The 22,463-nt window shown below is 40.0% G+C and overlaps 1 protein-coding gene across 1 annotated transcript in view; it reads left to right on the top strand.

The window, feature by feature from the left end:
• ZNF407 (zinc finger protein 407) overlaps nucleotides 1–22,463 on the top strand; it is a 431,185-nt gene that overhangs the window by 11,212 nt on the left and 397,510 nt on the right. The gene's annotated exons all lie outside the window — the stretch shown is intronic.

Raw genomic sequence — 22,463 nt, 5'->3', positions numbered from 1 at the left:
GGGAGGTTGCTGTGAGCGCGATGCCATGGCACTCTACCCAGGGGGATAGCTTGAGGCTCCGTCTCAAAAAAAAAGAAAAAAAAAGAAAAACCATCAAAAAAATGAACAGACAAGTTGCAGGGGAGAGTAGATATATTCAGTACATAGTACCGATAAAAGATGTATCTGGAAATAAACAACTATAAATCAAAAAGAACATAGAAAAATGGACAAATGACCTGAATAGGCATCTTACAGAAGAGGAAACCTGAATGCAAAAATACCCAATTTCATTAGTAAGTAGGGAAATGCAAATTAGGAGCAAAATGGTATATAGTTTCATGCACATTAGGCTGGTGGCAATGTGAAAAGTCTTCTATTGGTGTTGGGAGGACAGGGAACAAATGGAATGCTTATATACATCTGGTGGGAGTGTAAATTGGTATAATAACTTTGGAAGTAATGGAATACTGTTGATATGTGTGTACCTTTTGACCCATTAATTACACTCAGTCTTTATCTTAGAACAGTGGTTCTAAATTGTTACCCAGCATCCCTTGGGAACTTGTTCAAAATACATAACTTTTCCCCTGGCTCTAGATATATTCGATAGATATACTGAATCACTAACTTTGGGGAGGGGCCAGGTTTCTAACTTAGTAAGGCTTACAGGTAAGAAAACCACTGCCCTAGAGAAACTCACTTACGTAAATGTCCTGAGACGTGTGCAGGGATGCGGATGCTCATAGTCACACTCTTTTAGAAGGGAAGACTGGAAGCAATGCCCATTGCAGGAGAATGGATGAATCTGTTGTATCATATTCCTGTGATGAAGCACCGTTCAGCCCTGGGACTGCATGAGTGCTAGCTGTATTTATCACTGGGGATAATGAGCTTCAGGAATATAGTCTTGAGGAGGAACAAAGCCAGTTGTAGAAGAAAGCATGTGGTATTTTTACTTTTTTTTTTTAAGTTTAGAAATGTGCAAAACAGTGCAGTGCCTGTAGCTTAGTAAATGGGGCGCCGGCCCCATTTACTGAGGGTGACGGGTTCAAACCTGGCCCTGGCCAAATTGCAATAAAAAAAAAAATAACCGGGCATTGTGGAGGGTGCCTGTAGTCCCAGGTACTCAGGAGGCTGAGGCAAGAGAACCACCTAAGTCCAAGAGCTAGGGGTTGCTGTGAGCTGTGACACCATGGTACTCTATCAAGGGTGACAAAGTAAGACTCGTCTCTTAAAAAAAAAAAAGAAATGTGCAAAACAAAATTGCATAGTGTTAGGGATATGGATGTGGTAAATTATTAAAAGCAGGCAAATTACAAACACAAGGTTCAAGTTGGTTATGGGGGGCACATAGAGTGACTCTGAGATAGTTTATTTTTCTTAAAGTGTTATCTGCACTGAAGGTTTTGTTATATTATTGCCTAAAACCTTACACATGTTAAAAGTTATTTTTCATATCTACCAAATATTTTTAAAACAATCTTTTTCTTTGCAGTCTGTCTGCATAAGTCTAGGAGTTGGAGGTTGCTAAGCTGTGATGCCACAGCACTCTACCCAGGGGGACAGCTTGAGGCTCTGTCTCAAAAAAAAAAAAATAGAGTCTCATTATGTCACCGTTGGTAGAGTGCTGTGGTGTCACAGCTCACAACAACCTCTAATTCTTGGGCTTAAGCAGTTCTCTTGCCTCAGTCTCCCAAGTAGCTGGCACTACAGGCGCCCACTACAATGCCCAGCTATTTGTTTTTGTTGCAGTTGTCGTTGTTTGGCAGACCTGGACCAGGTTCAAACCCATCAGCCCTGGTGTATGTGGCCAGTGCCCTAACCGCTGAGCTACAGGCGCCGAGCCAAGTAATACCCTTCTAATCATCAAATGTAACCAATAATATTTCAGTTATTAAATATAATAGAAACTGTGTGTTTTAAACCTAGAATAAACAATAGACTACTTCTTTGGAAGTGTACAATTCACTTGTGATTTCTGCTGATGGTGAATTATGGATCAGAATTTGATATATAATTATATCAGTTATTATAAAATGAGAAATAGCAATTATAGGAGTGCATGTTAACTTAAAATATAATTTTAAAACCATTATAATTTAAACTAAGGTGGTAATGTAGTTTTAAAAATAGCTTAGAAAATTTAAATCATTGAAGGAAAGGGAGCAGAAATTACAGTCTTACAAAAAGATGATCAAATGGTTTTCATTAATTTTCTGGGTACAAAATCTGATTTTTCATATGGGTGGTAATATTTTATATTTCACTGTTAACATTCTAGAATTTCAAGATGTAGGTTGAGGCAGTGATATTCAGAGTAATTTTTTGTGACAAATTGTGATGTAGGCATATGTCCTTGTACTCCCTATGTGATAGTCCTATTTGGTATTGTACATTGTTCCTCCTGATTCACTCCTTGTCTCCTCTACCCTCACAAACACACACATATATTTTTTCTCCCACTCTTCTCTTCTTCATCTCAGTTCTTTGGTAAATATACAAAGTGTATACTAATTATTTGAATGGTAAGAATGGATTCTAATCCAGTGGTTCCCAAATCAGCTTATCAGAGTCACCTAGGGAAGTCTTTAAAAAAGTCAAGATTTTTGTACCTACCTCAGACTTTCTTAATCAGAATCCTCCCTCCCTCCCTTCTTCCCTTTCTTGTTTTTACAGAGTCTGTCTCTGTCTCCCTGGGTAGAGTGCCATGGCATCATAGCTCACAGCAACTCAAACTCTTAGGCTTGAGCAGTACTCTTGCTTCAACTCCCTAAGTAGCTGGGACTACAGGCATACATCACCAGATCCGGCTAGTTTTTCTATGTTCAATAGAGATGGGATCTTGATCTTGCTCAGGTTGGTCTTAAACTCCTGAGCTCAAGCAATCTACTTGCCTTGGCCTTCCAGAGTACTAGAGCTATATGTATGAGCCACTGTGCCTCGCCTACTCAGAATACTTGGAGAGATAAGACTTAGGGATTCATGTTTTTGAGGATTAGCTAAATTTGTAAATGATTGGTACTGTCTATAATTCTCATTTTATAAATATGAAAGTAATAACTCTAGAGATGCTTTTACAGTTGCAGTAGTTTAGAAAACTATAGTGAAAAATAGTTTGTGTAAATCTTAGAAAGTCTAAAAGCCTTCATTAATGGCAGAATACAAGCAACATGATGAGTTTTGGACTTGTGTATGCCAGATATGGCTCATGGTTCACCCATATCAGTTCTTGCACAACTTCAGTTATATTTTTCAGTCTCTCTTGCAGCTAAGCAGGTATGGGTGGAAGTGAGAGATACCACCTTTGTGTCAAGACAAATAACTGTATGCACAAGAATGAAACCAGATCTCTATTACCATATACAAAAATTAACTCGAAGTAGATTAAAGACTTAAGTGTACCATCTGAAAGCATAAAAATTTTAGAAGAAAACTTAGGGAAAACTCTTTTGGACATTGGCCGAGGCAAAGAATTTATGACTAAGATCCCAAAAGCAAATGGGACAAAAGCAAGAATAAACAAATGAGATGTTATTTAAGCTTTTGCAAAGAAAAAGAAATAATCAACAGAGTATATATACAACCTCAAAAATGGGAGGACACATTCGTGAACTGTGCATCCAACAAAGCACTAATATCTAGGATCTACAAGGAACTCAAATCTGCAAGAAGAAAAACAGATAACCCTATTCAAAGGTGGGCAAATGGCATGAACAGGCATTTTTCAAAGAAAGCTATACAAATGACCAAGAAACGTGAAAAAATGTTCAGTATCACTAATCATCAGAGAAATACAAATTGAAACCACTATGAGATACTATCTTATCTCGATCAGAATGTCCATTACTAAAAAATCAAAAAATAGTAGATTTGATGCTGATGAGGTGAAAAGGGAATGCTTACACAGTGTTGGTGGGAATGTAAATTAGTATACCCTCTGTGGGAAATAGCACGGAGGTTTCACAAAAAACTAAAAGTAATTCCACCATTCAACCCAGCAGTCCTACTACTGAGTATCTACCCAAAGGAAAAAGAAATCTGTATGTTAAAAAGATATCTATACTTTTGTCATTATAGCAGCACAATTCATAGTTGCAAAGGTATGGTATCAACCTAGGTGCCTATCAGTTGATGAGTGGATAAAGAAAATGTGATGTGCACCTGCACATCCCCCCTGTGGAATACTACTCAACCATAAAAAGAATGAGATGTCTTTTACAGCAACTTGGATGGAACTGAAGGCCATTATCCTAAGTGAAGTAACCAAGAGTAGAAATCAAATATTGCATGTTTGTTCTCACTTACAAGCTAAGCTATGGGTACTCATACAGAATGAAGTACTGGACATTGGAGACTCAAAGAGGGGAAAGATGGGAGTGTGTGATGGATGAAATGCTACCTATAGGGTACAGTGTGCACTGTTTTGGTGATGAGTACACTAAAAGCTTAACTGTCACCACTGTACAGTATATCTGTGTAACAAAACTCCTTATGTATCCCCACAATATACAGAAATATTACAATAGTGATTAAGAAGAGGCAGTGAGCCAACTTCCTCTTTCATGCACACTTTTTTTTCTGTCAGCTAGATTCAGGGAATGAGGTGGCTCAAAGGCAGAGCCTTGAAGTGGAAGGAGTCAGGATCCCTGAATCACAGCCTGGAACAGAATACTTGCTGACCTGCTTTGGAAGTTTATAAGAGCAAAACATAAGCTAGTATTGTGTTTGAGCCATTTTTAAGTTAATTTATCATAGCAGTTATGATAAGGACATTCATTTTTTAGGTTGCTAATAGCCACTGTATGTAAATCTAAATGCTGTGGCAGATTATGTAGAAAATTAGAATTCTGCAGTTTTCCTTTCTGTCTATCCATATAAAATTTTTGTTTTTATGTAGAAGAGAAATATTACAGAGTCAGGACATTTTATTAGACTGCAGTGTTTGCTTACAGCAGTGGTTCTCAACCTTCCTAATTGCCTTGTTGTTACAAATGGAACAAAGGGGTTGTGACCCACAAGTTGAGAACCCCACTGGCTTAGAGGTATAACCCGCCAGTGGCCACTATGCATATGTGAAAATAAGTAAATCCAGACTTGTGGTGCCATGTATGAAAGGTTTCCAGGAGTGAAGAAAGGACTGGTTTTCAGAACACTCTTGTTGGATAGTGATCTTAGAACTGAGTTCTAGAATGTACATCCACCACTGGACTTGTATATAGTTTTGTTTTAATTTCTTTTTTTAAATTAAATCATAGTTGTGTACGTTAATGCAGTCATGGGTGGTTTTATATACAATTTGAAATATTTTCATCAAACTGGTTAACAGCCTTCTATAGTTTTGTTTTCAATCTCTTCCATCATTTTGGTAAGTTTGCCTCTTTTTTTTTTTTGAGACAGAGCCTCAAGCTATCCCCCTGGGTAGAGTGCCATGGCATCACAGCTCACAGCAACCTCCAACTCCTGGGCTCAAGCGAGTCTCCTGCCTCTGCCTCCCAAGTAGCTGGGACCACAGGCGCCCGCCACAACGCCCGGCTATTTTTTGGTTGCAGCCGTCATTGTTGTTTGGTGGGTCCGGGCTGGGGATTCGAGCCCGCCACCTTAGGTGTATGTGGCTGGCGCCTTAGCCGGTTGAGCCATAGGCGCCGAGCCAAGTTTGCCTCTTAATGTATTAATTGATCCTTTATATTTGTTCTGAAATATTTGTTTTTTAAGCTGAAAGGGAAGTTCTTATTTTAAGTGTTACAGAATTTTGTAGGAGAGTCTTATATACTGTAGGCATTGAGTACATTGAAATTTAGGATTTTGATTTTCTTTTTGGAGAGTTTATGTTTCATCCTGTTTCTTCTTCTGTTTTTACCCATATCTTGTTAGTTAAAAAAGTTCATTAACACCGTATACCAGCTGGCAGGATTTAAAATCAGGTGAGTTAATAAAGGAAAGGCAGTAGATGGTAGACTTTCCAATGAGTCTTTTGTTATTTTACCAGATAAGGTAAATAGAAGTATGTTAAATAGTGAACGAATGTTGACGTAAGGAAGGTCTGAAGATTATCTGCCCTTTTCTCCTCATTTGTAACAATTGAGAGGTATGAGAAACACTGACAGGCTTAGTAAAAAGCAGGGAAATGGAATTCAGAAGGAAAATTCAGAGGAAAAACTTGAAAATGGCAATGTAGCTTTGCCAGGTCAACATTAAAGGAAGGGACTAAAAACAGTTAATGTAGAAAAATGGTAGTGTTACCTAGTGAGTGGCGCGATATTTACGGAGATGCGTCAGATTATAGAACGGCTTTTAGTAGTAGAGAATTCAACAAGATGCTAAAAGTCTTCAGCAAAGTTAAGGTGTCAGAGTAGAGAAGGTGGGTCCAGTGCTGATAGGGACATGGCAAGAGTTGTGACAAACATGTCCTGGTGACATTTTATCATCTTGTGATTTTGCTAGGCAGTTCCAGCCTACCTACCATCTTGCATCCTTTCTCTTTGGACAGGAAAAACATTTATCTTTTGTAGATGGTTGATTGATTCTGTTGCATTTCTATACTTCAGCATACTTTAACCAGCTTTGCCAGTAACAGGAAAAAACCCCATAGAGTCCTTTTGTGTGTGACATTCTTTTTCATTGTTGTCACCCTGGACTCTGTTTTAAGGCTGGTGTGGGAACTATAGTGGACAGGATTTGACAGAAAAGATTCCAACAGACATTTTTAAGTGGCAAAGGAATTTAAAACTTTTTAGTACAGCCACACGGGACACAGCTCTACTAGAAAGGATAGAATTTTCAGTAGACCCTCAGCTGGAGATAAAGCTTTCTGGGTCCCTGGCAGTCTAGATTGGGACTAATAACTTCTGTGGAGTAGGGCTTTGTCAGGTCTAAGAAAACCTTTATCATTTTTAGGGAGCTTTATATTCTTTGGCCCTGCTGATAGTGGAGATGTTGAAGGGCCTTTGTAAGGATATGTACAGACTCAGCCCACCTCCCATGCTGCTTTTTTCCCTTTATTTCCTTTACTTTTTATTTGGAAATAATTTCAGTTATGTTACGCTATTTGTAAATAAACCCAGGGATTTTTCTAGAACATCTGTATAACCTTCATCCTGATTCATCCATTGTTAGTTTTCTCTCTTGCTTTCTCATGTACACACCTGTTAAACACACAGGCCCCACACTCCTATATGCCCCCCATACACGTCTACACACCCCCCCTCCGCCAGATGTCTACACTCCCACATCCACTTTGCAATTTGCCTGAATCATTTGAGAGTAAATTAAATACACTGTGACTTTTTACCCATAAACTCTTAGTTTATATATACTAAGAATGGGGATTTTTCTCTTACCTGATCATAATACTGTCTTCAGTTTTATAAATTTACACTGGTACATTTTGTCAAGTGAACTAAACTTCCCAAAAGCATTTCTTCCCTTGCTGGCACAGAGTCTAGTCTGAGAACAGGTTCTGCGTTCGTTGTCAAACCTCTTTAGCGTCCTTTAATCTGGAACTTGTCCATAGCCTTTCTTTGTCTTTTATGACATTTGGTACTTTTGAAGAATGCAGTTCTCCCACCTTTGTATTTCTTTCTCTAAATAAGACAGTCCTTGTTTTGTGTTTGTCTGCTTTTTCCTCTTGATTAGCTGGAGGTTTTGCTTTCTCTGCTTCAATAATGCGTGGATACAGTTGTGTTACCTCTCAGGGTGTCACATCTGGAGACACACCATGTCTGTCTGCCCATCATTAAGGAAGGTGGTTTTGATCACCCAGACAGGGTGTTGCCAGTTTATCTACTGAGTTGTTTTTTCTTTATCTCTTGTGACTAATTAGCAGTTTGTGGGGGAGATGCTTTTAACACCATGCAAACATTCTGCTGCATGTCAAAAGCATCCACTTAGGGTTAGCAGCCCCTGATGATTCCTGCCTGGTACAGTGGTTGCCCGTATGATACTCTTGTCTCCAGCACTCCTTCTACACTTACCAGTTGGCCCCCAGCATTCTACAGTAAAGAGAGCTATCCCTGTCCTTCCTCCCTCCCTCCCTCCCATGGTCTTGTTCACTCCTACTTTTAACAGTTGACTGGTACTGAATTATTTTGGTGCTCAGATTTTTCCATATTTGGCCGGTGACAGCCCCTTCAAGCTGGCTTCTGTGTCTTTATGGCTTTATTTTTTTTTAAAGTATTTCCCTGCGATTGACTGTGAACTGCTAACAGTGTTAAACTTGATGTAAAAAAATGAGGCCCTTGAAAGGGATTTAGAAAAAAAAAAGTATTTCCCTGCTTTCTGACATAAGATGTTCCAGGATCATCTTGTACCTCCCTTGCTCCAGCCCTGGAGTCAGCCATTTCTCAAGGAGCCCAGTGGGCTTTTAGTGGGGAATGGTATGCATGTCACAGATCCTGGTCCACATGCCAGGATCCTGGTCCACATGCCAGGTGTGCTCTTTCTTATTGGTCACCCTTTCTCCAACACCCATTCTTGAGTATTTAATGTGAGGTATGATGAGCCACAAGTCACTTTCTTGGCGTCCCTGAGTGGTTGACCAAAATTAGACCTCAAGCATCTTCAACTATAATAAGTCACCTCCTGACTTTCATTTCGATTCTGAGTTGAGTCCAAGGACCTCAATCATAGATATATTTCCAACTAAAGGCTTTTATTTCTCTTTTTTTAAAAATTGAGAGTTGTCACCATTTTCCATTACTTCAGTATGTGTAGAGATTATTTTTAAGCTTCCCATTCAGTCACCTCTCCCCTCAAAGTAATATATTTTGGAAAGTATAGAAAAATGCCAGGAGAGGAGAAAAAGTTATCTCTAATTTTACCACCCAGAGGAAAAAAAACGATTAACCTTATTATATAAATGGACTTGGGTAGAACTATATCCATTAAAAAATTTTAAAGTGAAGTTTCTCTCCTTTCTAAATATACTTAATACATCTTTGATATCTAATCATTTCTATTCCAAATGTCTTGAGACTCTGTAGTTTTATGTTAGCTTTTTGGCATTTAGAATTTCCAGATCTCATCCCAAATTAGTAGTTTTAGTCTTTCCCCTGCAGTTCTTTGGTGGCTGTGTATTCCGTCTCTCCTCAGACCTGAGGACTCGGGCTAAGCAGGACCAGTGTGGAACGTGTCTTTAGTGTTTTTTTTTAAGTTTTATTTTACCCACATTTACATTTTGGAAATACTCTTTTCCTTCTTATGTCTGCTGCTGGAACGAAAAACAAATTTATTATTAAGAACTACTTCTTTTTACTGTTTGCATGTTCAAATGCTCCTTAATATTAGTAGAGAGATTTTTGTTGAATTTAGGAATCCTAACAAGGGACAGAGGCTCAGGAAAGTACTTTGAGTTGCCATATGTCCTACAGCTTGGGATAAAAGCTAAGGCCTTCTTACTAGTAGCTTAATATTCTTTTTCAGTAGTGTTTAAAAATTTCAGTGTAAATATATTATGCATTTCTTTAGTTTTATTCTAATTGTCTCCACTTTCCTTAGTGTTCATATGTTACGTGCTTTATTCTCTTGCCTTTTGAAAAAGATGAAGGGAAAATTTAAGGAACATGCACTAACTTTTATCATGGAATGCCTTTTTTATGGCTGCTTTATAAATTCTTAAAAATAAAGGGTCTAATGGAAACACTTAATGAGAAAGGAGGGGCTCTATCACATGTAACCCCTCCCCTTTTTAATGAATAGACCGTTTAAACTAAATTAAGTAAAGGATATAAATTCTGTTGTTTCAGTTTTAATATTTCATGACTGATTTTATAGATGAAATTATATTTTACAATAAATAGGAGGAAGAATTTATACCGCCTATTCTATTTGATGTAAAACAGCAAATCCCATTTCTCTGTAGCTGTAAAGAAAATTCATTATAATGTCTTTAGCTGTATGAGACGGTTTCATTGTGATTAGTTACATTGATAATAAAACAACCTTTCTCAAATGGCATAAGATACAAATGCGCATAGGTGTCTGCTTTTAATGGCATCGAATTTTTCCACCTTCTGCTTTCAGAATTGTCATTTCTTTCCCTTGTCCTTTTTTTGTTCCAATAAGAATTTTCTTTAAAAAAAGTAAGATGGGCTCGGTGCCTGTGGCTCAAGTGGCTAAGGTGCCAGCCACATACACCTAAGGTGGCGGGTTTGAATCCAGCCTGGGCCGCCAAACAACAATGATGGCTGCAACCAAAAAAAAGCCAGGCGTAGTGGCGGGCACCTGTGGTCCCAGCAACTTGGGACGCTGAGGCAGGAGACTCTCTTGAGCCCAGGAGTTGGAGGTTACTGTGAGCTGTGATGCCATAGCACTCTACCCATAGGGGTAGCTTGAGGCTCTATCTCAAAAAAAAAAAAAAAAAAAAGATGGAAACACTACCGAAACATTGATTTTAAAAACACTGTTTGAAAAGGATTTACATTTTAACTATGTAAAATCTTTCTGATTTCAAAAGATATATTTGTCAGAGGCCTTGTCAGCCTTGATACAAGGCTGTTATGAAGTTAATTTTGTTATTGGATCAATTTATTTTTGGAAAAGAGTAATTGAAGTATAGGAAAGTTTTTAAAAAGTTGTTAGATGAAATGGCTGAACTAATTTTGCAGTTTTTTGTCATATGATTTGTTTTTCATTCCTACTCCTACATCTTCATAAATAGTGTTGAAAGGGAGGAATCTTTGATAATGAGAGGATGATGGCTTACTTATTATGTTTTGGTCCCTGTTAGTATGGTTTTTAGTGATTATTTTAGTTCTCATTTTGAACACTAAGCAAATACTTTAATTTTTAACTTGTAGGCAAAATGGAATTGATTATTTGAAATATAACTTGGGTATCCTCTGAATAGAAAAAACATTCTGTTCTGACAAGTGAGAATTTTACTTTGACCATTTAGACTTCGGAGTACATTGTTCTAGATTGCTTATCTTCAAGATGACTTTGGACTCTGGCTAGAGAAGGATCTTTTTAGGATCAAGCTGAATATGGCACATGGGTTACTTTGGAGTGGGATTCGCTCACATCCACGTCCTGAGAGAAGAGGCCTGTGAACCCCCTCAACTTGAGTCCTCCTGCTGGTGAAGGTGACAGGGCTGCGTAGTCAAAGTGTCCAGAAGACTGACTCCTTCAGCCCGGCTGCTCTGTGGCTCCACCTGTTTTCTGCATGGGCTGCCCCTCAGGGTTGGGGACCTTAGAACTGTAGGCTGGTGACTTTGCTGAGCCAGGCTGGGAAGGAGCATACGTACCCCTGCTGTTCTCTCTGAGGCAGGCCCTTTGCTGAGTAGACTCCTGAGTGCTTCCATCCCCAGACAAGCATGTTTTCAGGAAATGTTAAGATAAATCCTTTATTTCATACAAATCTAAATTTAAAACTTGTTCTGCCTCGTTGCTGTATTAGTTAGCTCCTTAATAACTCTTGATTTTCTTATATTAGTTTTTATTGAAAGCTGTATCAGATGTAATTTTGGTAGTGGGAGAGATATAAATGTGAATTTCATTTTATTAGAGTTCTACAATAAGTTTGATAGTAATTCTGCCCCAATATGCATTTTATATAAACAGTATCGGTTACCATTTTGCGATCTCCTCCTGTGTGCTATAATGCTGTTGTGTTAGTGCTGAAGGTTCCTGTGAAGACTTGGTGCATATCAGAAACTAAGTATATATAATATAAAGGGTTGTGAACTTGAAGTGCATCTATTCTTGACAAGATGGAAAGGAGAGAGGAGGCATTATTTAGTTATCTGTTGCTACATGACATGTTCTGTCAAGACATAGTGGCTTAAAGCCACAATCATGTATCAGCTCAGGGCTCACCTGGGGTTGGCTTCCAGGTTGTCTTGTGGCTGCAGGTAGGATTTTGCAGGACTGGTCTGGAGAATTTGCTCCCCAAAGGGCACATTCCCTGGCTATTGGCAGACCTCCCGTCCCCCCCACCCCAACCCCCTATTTCTCATTGGCTCTGAGTAGGAGGCCTCGGGTCCTTTGTTCCCCATGAACAAAGGGTGTCCTGGCTACCTGGTCCGGCTTCCACTGGACACACCGTCCTGGGGGGTGGGTAGAACTGCTGCTGAAGACTAAGTCTCCAGTGTGGCATACCCTCCCTTCCACTATTTTCTGTCCTTTATGAAGCAGGTCACTAATTCCAGTCCACAATCAAGAGAGCTGTGCTCTACCTTTTGAAGGAGCATCAGAAAATTTGCAGATCCATTTTAAACTACCACAGACGTTTTCCTGGGTAGGCAAATAGATGTTACAAACATGTATGTTAGAAATGCATCATCGCCTGTTCTCAGGACGGTGAGGAGGTGGGTTTTCTGTACCTAGTGTTTACCAGCTGCTTATTTTGAATACACTAGACTCACCTACATGTCGGAAGACCACCTCCACTGTTACCTAGTAAATGGCTTTTTAGGTGTTAAATACACCCTTCTTATGGAAGAGTTTATTCATCTTGCAATTGTAAGCATTTTTGTGGAAGAGCAGTTCTTTTCTTTGTAGGATCAGATACTTAGTGGTCTTTGTTATGAGTTGATGTTCCTGCTGTGAGAAGACGGAATGGGGACAGAGTGTAGCACCATCATTACCCTTAGATCATGTACGTGGTGTTTCACACGTGTAGCTGATGTTACTGAGCTTCCTGTTAGCAGACTGTGTGTGCAGTCGGCGACACTTTATTGGGTGGGTAATAGCATGAGAGTCCACTTGAAATGGCAGATTGGGAAAGAGATAGGAGTGGTTGGCTAGTTTCCATTTGTTCTTATTTTGCTTAGCTATTGCCATTGCGGCTGGCAGCAGGTGTGTAGGCAGCCCTCCTGGTTCCTTCTTGTCTTTTTGGGAGGAGAGAACCCTTACCGTGTGAAGGTGCTAGCTTTGGGCTTCCTCCCTGTTTGAGCTCTCCAAAGAGAAAGGCACCAAGACTAGTAGGCACTTTTACACATAGCTGTGTGTGCCCATCTGCCCTGGTGCGTATGTGTGCCCCGTCATGTTGTGGGCCTGGTGACAGCACGTGCTAAGCTCACACTGATTGCCACCTGGATCTGGGTAAGCTCGTGAAGGGTGAAGGGTAGGATGGAGTGGAATGGGAGGCAGGGAGAAGATGGGTTTGTCATGGTCTCGTCATAGCTGTGAGAAAGCGTGCCTGTGAGTGTGCCCGTGGCAGACTGTGTCTGTGAGCGTGTCCATCAGAGAGTGTGCCTGTGACTATGTCCATCAGAGTGTGCCTGCGAACATGTCCTTTGAACAGCATGCCTGCAAGTGTGTCCATTGCAGCAAGACCGAGAGCTGCAGCCCGCTGCACGTGTGTTCTTAGGGGAAAATCACGCAGAGAAACGGAGATGAGAGACTAGAAGTCGTTAGAAGTGGTACAAAAAGGATGACAATGAAATCCCATACGCACTGCCTGCAGTCCAGTAGTTTATGAAATTGTTTTTCAAACACTTCCTGAAATGCTTTCTTTTTAAAGTACCAAAAGATACTTCCTGTGAGAAGTGGCCACCAGGTGTCATCAGAAGGCTGCTGTTGATTTGTTTTATTATTGTTCTCAAAAAGAATGTGACTATTTTGATTTCTTTCCTGAAACATTTTATTTTAAGTGATAAAAGTTAGGGCAAAGACTTCCTTTTCTAAGAGTTTCTGAACAAATTAATAATTTAAGGTAAAAATGATGATAATGAAGTTATTTATAACTTATATTTTAAATCAAGGAACAACTTGAAGTTTCAGATAAGACATTTGTAAATGGAATTGCACATTTGGGAATCTTTGTGGCACAAGGAAGATGTGTGTTGAGTGATAATTGATGAATTTGTATAGGAAACTAATGCTTTAAGAAGACTGGGTTTGATAATACCTCCCATTGAGTCTAGGTACTAGGTTTTCTCAGTCTTGAGACCTTACTGTGGGGCGCATCTGAGACTCATTTTATTTCCCCACTGCATTACTAGTGTACTTTTAGAAGGAGAGGAGATTACACCGTACTCTGACTTGGCAGAGAATTGCTTGCCTGTTTTTTTGTTTTGCTTTGTTCCTGAGAGAATCAGAGGTGCTTTCTGTACATGGTGTTTTTTGAGTGAATGAATAATATATACCTCAGAAAACTGAACCTTTAAACTGTCCTCAATTGGGTAACTTTTGAATTCTTCTTTAAAAAAGACCCTTCCCTTCTCCATTGGTAGTATGGTGCTTATTCTAATAACCTTTTCCAATGAATTAAAAAAAAATTCACATTAGCATAAACTTCCTTGCTTCCACTTACTGCCTTCCAGATCAGGTTAAGATACGGAGGAAACCACTGTGCACCTGCTTCCTGACTCAGGCTAGTTCTGGGCCATATAACGTAAAGGGATAGCAGTGAGCTCTTTCTGCTTTTAGACTTTCCCTACCTTCGGTATGTTTTGCATCTTGAAAAAGTAATCTTCCTAAAATAGTGCTCTGTCTTGGTGACCACCCAGTAACAGCACTGAATAAAATCAGCTTTTTAATTTAGCGCCTTCTGTGAGCAGGGCTGGTTGACCAGCTGCCTGTGTTATATGCTACCGTGGTAGAGAGCCAGTAATGTGGCCCTCTGGACTGCTGAGTTCTCTCACATGCCCTCGTGTGTGTTTTATGGCCATGTCCCATCCCTGTCTTTTCCTTGAGCTGTTTGACTGTTTCTCCTTGCACCCTCAGTGAGAAAAAGCAACGGTTTTAGTTTCCTCAAGGTTTAGCTCACAGGACATTTTTGCTGTCTTAGTCAAATGTTCTGCTTTTCAGTGTGATTTCTTGCTCATTCACAGTGCTTTGGGTCTTGGTTTAGATCACACACGTGATCATACGTGGCCTTGTATTAGAACTCAGTGGTGTATGTGTGTATCTTGGAGCTCCCATTGAATATTATCTTTATACATAATGCATTTTTGTTGTTACAATTCTTTTCTTTTCTTTTTTTTTTTTTTTTGAGACAGAGCCTCAAGCTTTCCCCCTGGGTAGAGTGCCGTGGCATCACAGCTCACAGCAACCTCCAACTCCTGGGCTCAAGCGAGTCTCCTGCCTTCGCCTCCCAAGTAGCTGGGACCACAGGCGCCTGCCACAACGCCCGGCCATTTTTTGGTTGCAGCCGTCATTGTTGTTTGGCGGGTCCGGGCTAGGGATTCGAACCCGCCACCTTAGGTGTACGTGGCTGGCGCCTTAGCCGGTTGAGCTATAGGCGCCAAGCCTACAATTCTTTTCATACTGCAGTCACTCAATATATATTTGTTGAATTTTTGTTATTTCTTGGTATACTGACATTGTGGATTATTTTATTAGGAAAATCAGGCTGGGTGCAGTGGTTCAGGGATGTTATTCTAGTAGTTTGGGAGGCTGAGGGGGCGTGGTGGCAAGCACCTGTAAGCCCAGCTACTTGGAAGACTGAGATGGAAGGATCTTATGGGGCAGGATTTCAGGGTGCACTGAGCTATGGTCATACTGTTGTACTCTAGCCTGGGTGATAAAGTAAGAATGTGTCTCAAAAAAATTATGAAATAAAAAATTTAGAGACATTTCTTCCTTTTGTTTCAGAATTTTTGAAGCCATTATATAGAAGATAATAAAGGATCTTATTATTTTGCTTCTGTATATTAATGTAGTTGTCATTCTTTTGTCTTTAAAAGCATACGAGTCAGGTTCCTTAACAGAACGTTCGTTCTAAACAGATGTGTGTGTGTGGGTATTCCCTAAGATGCACTGTCTGCGTGTGCTCCACACGCACTTCTGAGACTGCAGACTCACACGGTGCCGCATTGAAGTTCGCGTAACTCTGCTGCAGCAGCGTGTGCAGGGTAAGAGGCTGGTGAGCACATCGAAAGGAAAGGAGTTCATACTGTTCTAGACTAAGAATTGCAATGTTCTTGAACAGAATTTTTCTTTTTTTTGAGACAGAATCTCACTATGTCACCCTCAGTAGAGTGCCATGATGTCATAGCTCACTTCCAACTCTTGGGCATAAGTGATTCTCTTGCCTTAGTCTCCCAAGTGGCTGGGACTATAGGCACCCACCACAATGCCTGGCAGTTTTTTTTTTTTTTTTTTTGTCATTGTTTAGCAGGCTGGGGCCAAGTTTGAACCTGCCAGCTCCAGTGCCCTAGCTGCTGAGTTATGGGTACCAACCCTGAACAAAAATTCTATTAGTTTCCTACATATAGGATGTATATACAAACATATACCAAAGTTGATACAATTGTATGATGAATCCCACGTATATCACTTATCTGTAATCTTTATCATCACATAGCTTCATTATATTCTTCTCCTGGACTATTTCGGAGCATATTGCAGACATTTTAAATTTCTTCTGCAAATACTTAGCTATTAGACATTTCTTATATCACAATGAGACATTCATTCATTCTAGCATCTTACAAATGTTTGGAAAGATTCTAGTCTCTGAGGATATAAAGGGAGATAAAATAAACCATGCTCTTAAATCCTTGCGTGGAGACGGAGAAAATACAGTAGATACGTGAATAACCCTCACAGGATTTCATCAACATTTAACACTTCTCATCAAAGATACTGTGAATAAAATGTAAAGGGAGAAAATATTAGTAAAGTCTATCTGACAAGGGGCTTAGTTCCAGAATACGTTACAGCTCAGTAGCTAACTAAACAACCAAATTAAGCAATGGGCAGAAGTCTAACAAAGCATGTAAAGTATTTAGCACCATCATACTCGTCGGGAAACTGCACTTAAAACCATACACATCCTCTACTAGAGGGACTAAAATTTGAAAGACTGGCATCCAGTGTTGGCGAGGATGTGGAGCACCCAGAATTCTGTGCATTGCTGGCAGTAGTGCAGAGCAGCACGACCACCTTGAACATCAGTCAGGCAGTTTCTCATGGTGTTAGACACAGCACTACCCTGTAACCCAGTAATCTCACTGCTGAGTATTTACACAAAGAAATGAAAATCCATGCTTGTAAAAACATTTGTATAAGAATGTTAATGGCAGCTTTATTGTAACAGCACCAAGAGGAAACAGCCCGCCATTCGGCAGCAGAGTGTGGTAGATCTACCCAGTGTTGTCCTACTCAGCCGTGTGCTGGAGCACACTCACACGTGCAGCAGAAGCATCCTGCTGAGCAAAAGGGGCCAGGCCCCCTCCTCCCACAAGGCCGCCCTGCACCTTCCACTTCACGTGAACCTTTAGAATAGGCAGAACGAATCTGCTGTGGAGGAGTTCTGCACAGTGGCTGCTGGGCTAGGGGATGGTGTTACTGGGGCCTGGTCGTAAGGGCCATGTATTATAGGATGGATGTGAGCTATCGAGACCCAAAGTCAATTAATATAGTGCCAATTAGGAAGCCTTTATTAAAGAAAAGACCCAACATAGCTGGGCGTTGTGGCAGGCATCTGTAGTCCCAGCTACTTGGGAGGCTGAGGCAAGAGAATCGCCCAAGCCCAGGAGTTGGAGGTTGCTGTGAGCTGTGTCATGCTGCAGCACTCTACCAAGGGCAATAAAGTGAGACTCTGTCTCTACAAACAAAAAAAAAAAGAAAAGACTGAACAGCTGGCTGTTCCCCTGATATGGAGAGCAGCCCAGACCACCAGTAGAGTTCAGCTTATATACTGTGGGCTGATGCAATCTTGGGTGAGTTTGAGTGATCAAAAAATTGCAGAGGCAGGTATTGTTTAAATGCTTACAGGGTATACAATAAAAATAATCACAGACATCCAGTCACAGTGGTTTTAGTCATTCCTTCTGACAATATCTTTCTAGCCACCATTTCTGGTTGGGCCTCTCAGTATGGTGGGGGTCGTGGAGGGCAAATTGGGGAAGTGCGGACCAGTTTCTGCAGCTCAGACTTCTCAGCACCACTACCTCTGCCTCCCCCTTTTTTCCTTCTGTCTCCTTTAACATTTCATTAAACAGGAAGCAGTTTATTATAGTTTCGTACTCAGTTATATTATACTTAATGTCTAATGCTTTCTATCATTTATCATTTCTTATCAATCTTTTTGTTATCTATTTTACCTACTCCTAAACTACGTCAAGCCTTAGTAACTTCCCTAAACTACTGTTAAGCTGTCTCCCTCCCTGCTCCTGCTATGGATTGTGTCTTGCTGATTTAGCAAGAATTTAAGGGTGAAGCAAAAAGGAAGGCAACAAAGTGGGGGGGCGGTGAGAGTGACAGGATTTTTATCCCATCCCACACAGGCATCTCTTTGGGGGTGGCAGTGCTCCTTATCTTGTTGGGATGCTCGAGAGGGACCCTCTGCAGATCTCGCAACTCTTCTTTCTCTCACCTCCCTTCTCCTTTGTTCTGCCCTCGACTCTGCTCCATCCCTGTGCTGTGGCCTGTGTGCTTTCTCCAGGTAGTGACCGGGGCTCAGCTGGCTTGTTTCTGTTGGGAAACCACTGTCCTTTGGTGTCTGATGTCCATTGTGTTCTGCTGTTGCTTCAAAAATTTTATCTTTGTTTTTAGTTGTTTTAGGAAGGAGAGTAAATCCAGTCCATGTGACACCCTCTTGACCAGAAGTGACAGCCCTGCATTGGATGATGTATCTCTTTTAAAAAAGATACTACTTGTCCTTTACAGTTTCAGCTCTTGGAGGACAGGGATCTTGTGGTGTTTGCTGTATGTCGAGTATCTACAACCCAGTGTACTTGGTGTATTTTAGGCACTAAGTGAAGGTTTTGCATGATTCTGTATTCCTTCCTTCTCTTCTGTTACTCTTCCCTTGCAAATGTGGACTGGAAAACCAATGCTTTATCTATTAGGTCATTAAATATGAAATGTTCAATTTATAATCAGAAGTTTAGTTTATTGTGTCTCAAAGAAGAATCAGTACAATTTATCAAAGTGTGTGCCTAAACAGTTTTGCCATCTTGAAGTTTATGCCAGTGGTGAAGAAGCCTGGGCAGTGAGTGGTGATGAAATTGCAAAAGGCTTTTTCCACATGTATTGCAGCACTGTTAGTGAGACATGTGGTCAAGCCTTGTCTTCCAAGACGATTGGCCTGTCTCTGTTGACAGTCTCATCTGCTTAACCACAAACTTCCTCATCGTTTCCTCCAATTGATCTTAGTGGACATCTGCTGTAATTGATCGACCAGTTTCATGAAGTTGTAGTGGATATTGCCACTGCTAGACCACCAAAGACACACCATTAGCTTTTTGTTGATGAATATTCAGTTTTGGGCTTTGTTTCGGCACTTCATCTTTACCCGGCCATTGTGCTGAATGCTTGTGATTATAAAAATAATCCATTTTTCATTACTTGTAATAATACAGTGTAGAAATGGTTCACCTTTATGTCATGACAGCAAAGAAAGGTGAGCTTCCAGACAGTTTTTCTTCTGACGCTCATTTAATTTGTGCAGAACCCATGTATCTAACGTCTTCACCTTGCAGATTTGTTTCAAATGGTCCACTGTTGTTGGAATAGTAATGTCAAACCTTGCTGCTAATTCATGTGGAGGTTGAGATGGATTCTCCTACACTATGGCTTTCAGCTCATCATTATCCCCCTTGGTCTGAGGTCACCCACGTGGCTCTTTTCAAGATTAAAATCCCCAGAATGAAACTCCTCAAACCATCCCCACACTGTGTGTTCATTGGCCTCTTCCTGCTCAAACCTTTTGTTGATATTCTGAGCTGTCTTTGCTGTGTCGGCCTCACTACAGAACTCATATTTGAAATGAACACAATTTTTTTTACTGATCCCTGGTTTCACAAAAATTGCTATAAAAAATTTAAAAGATAATCACAAGCCAAAATGTGTGTTTGAAACAATGGGGCTGTACCTTCACAATAAAAATTTAAAAAAAAGTGTTAAAGTGAAATGTCAGCGATATTAACTGTAAGACTTAGTGCTTAAGGAAATTAGACATCTCATACTTAGTAATGTAAATAAAAGGCCATTTTCTAAAGGATCCTCTGCAATACCAATCTCTTTATTCGTTATACACACAGGACTCTGTAACTAAATAAGGTTGAGAATTGCTTATATACTAAGAATCCTATGGTAAAGAAACTTGTTTAAACCAGAGTTACCTAAACTTGAGGCCAGGAGTTCAAGACCAGTGTGGGCAATACAGTGGGGACCCTGTCTCTAAAAAAAAAAAAAGAAGTAGGAAAGTTCACTGGGTGTGATAGTGCCTGCCTGTAGTCGTAGTCCTAGGTATTTGGTAGGTTGAGATAGGAGCATCACTTGAACCCAGAAGGTCAGGGCAGCATTTAGCTGGGATGACACTGCTGCAATACTGACTCTAGCTTTGGTGACAGAATGGGACTTTGTATCAAGAAAAAAGATGACACCCTCTTCCCCTTTAGCTATTACTCTTCATTCTTTTCCTTAACCTCCAGCCCAAGAAATCACTATTTTTTCTGTGTCAATAGATTTCCCCATTCTGGTCATTACATATAAAAAGAACACATAATGCGTAGTCTTTCACTTAGCATGTTTTTAATGTTGGGTTCCCCCCCACATTGTGGCATGTATTAGTACTTCATTCCTTCCTGTGGCTGAATAATATTCCACTGTATGGACAGACCGTGTTTTCTTGATTCATTTTTCCATTGATGGTCAGTTGGGTGGTTTCTACCTTTTGGCTATCATGAATAATGTTATAAACATTTCTATACAAGTTTTGTGTGGATCTATGTTTTCATTTCTCTTAGACAGACATACCCTGGTGTAGAATTACTGGGATATATGGGGGCTCCATGTTCAATTGTTTGACGAGCAGATGGATGGTTTCCTGAGTGGCTGTACCAGTTTACATTCCTGTTAGCATTGCTACGAGGGTTTCCATTTCTACACATCTTTGCTTAACCCTATTATCTCACTCTTTAAGTATAGCTCCCTTAGTGGGTTTGAAGTGGTATCTTATAGTTTTGATTTACATTTCTCTACTGACTAATGATGTGTACAGTGTTTTTTCATGTTTTTAGTGACCATTTGTGCATTTTCCTGGAGAAAGATATATTCATATTCTTTGTTCATGTAAAATTTATTTATGTGATTGAGTTGTGAAAGTTTTTTTTATGTATTCTAGATGCAATTCTCTATAAATACATGATCTTCAAAAAATTTTTCTGCACTCTGTGGGTCCTCTTTTTACTTTCTTCATAGTGGTCTTTGAAGCATAGCATCTTTTTTTTTGAGACAGAATCTCACTCTGTTGCCCTGAGTAGAGTGATGTGGTATCACAGCTCACAGCAACTTCAAACTCTTGAGCTCCATCTAGGTAAACATAAAAGTTCATTGGCCTCCACTACTGGCGGTAGTGCAGAGCAGCACGACCACCTTGAACATCAGTCAGGCAGTTTCTCATGGTGTTAGACACAGCACTACTCTGTAACCCAGTAATCTCACATCTTTTGAAGTCTCCATCTTTTTATGGCTGCATAGTATTCCATGGTACACATATACCACAATTCATTAGCCCATTCATGGCTCGATGGGCACTTGGGCTGCTTCCGTGACTTGGCAATTATGAATTGGGCTGCATTAAACATGCTGGTGCGAAAACGTCTTTGTTGTAAAATGATTTTTGATCATCTGGGTATATGCCTAGGAGAGGAATTGCAAGATTGAATTGTTTCAGGTTCATTGAAAGTACAAAGAATTAGGTTATACTGTTTGCATTTGTCAAGTAAATAAAGGACCTCAGACAGTTGTGGCCTGCCTCCTTATCAGAGTCAAAGCAACAGGCTTTATTTGATTTGTCATTGTTATTGAAAAAAAAAGTTAAAATAATTGTTCTTAGCTTTGAAACCATAATATGTTGATGGCTTTTTATTAACATCAAATCAAATGGTATTTGGTTGAAAATTTGAGTCATGGTGTAAAATAAATGGAAAATGATATGTTTTAATTGAATTAAATAGCATAATGAAAAATAAAATCAATATTATTGATTTCAAAGCATTTCATTTGATAAAATTCTTCTTTTCCTCAAAATTTGCTCCACTAATTCTAGTATACTACTGACATTTCTCTTCGTCATTAACCTTTAGACAATATAAAATGACTGTTATGTGAGAAACTAATGATTGACAGCTGGAATAGGAGTGGGCTTTGCATGGCAGAAGAATTTGAGCGTGAATGATGACATGTGATGAGGTCATGCTCACTGTCAATTAGGATGAGCGTGAATGATGACATGTGATGAGGTCATGCTCACCGTCAGTTAGGGTGCAGTTAGGGTGCAGTTAGAAAGGTCATGGTCAGGCCCTTTCCTTTAGGGAAAAAGGAGGAAGCATTTGTTTTGAAATTATGTTTCTTTTACGTCAGGACTTGGGGTTCCATTGGGAGGCTAAAGGGGAGAAGCCCGACTCCCAGACTTGCATCATAGCAATTTTGTGTTAATGTGTTTCAGAGTGGGAATGAAACATAATTGGAGAGAGAGCTTCTCTCTCCCTCCCTCTCTTTCCTTTCTCTCATTAAAGGAGTAAATTGAAACATTGGTATAGAGAATTGAAACATGGGAGCTATCTTGCAAGCTGGTTGAGAAATCC

The sequence above is a fragment of the Otolemur garnettii genome, unplaced genomic scaffold (genome assembly GCF_000181295.1).
Source record: "Otolemur garnettii isolate 467f Iridium unplaced genomic scaffold, OtoGar3 scaffold00027, whole genome shotgun sequence".
Taxonomy (NCBI): domain Eukaryota; kingdom Metazoa; phylum Chordata; class Mammalia; order Primates; family Galagidae; genus Otolemur; species Otolemur garnettii.
This window is presented reverse-complemented; position numbering and strand designations above follow the sequence as displayed.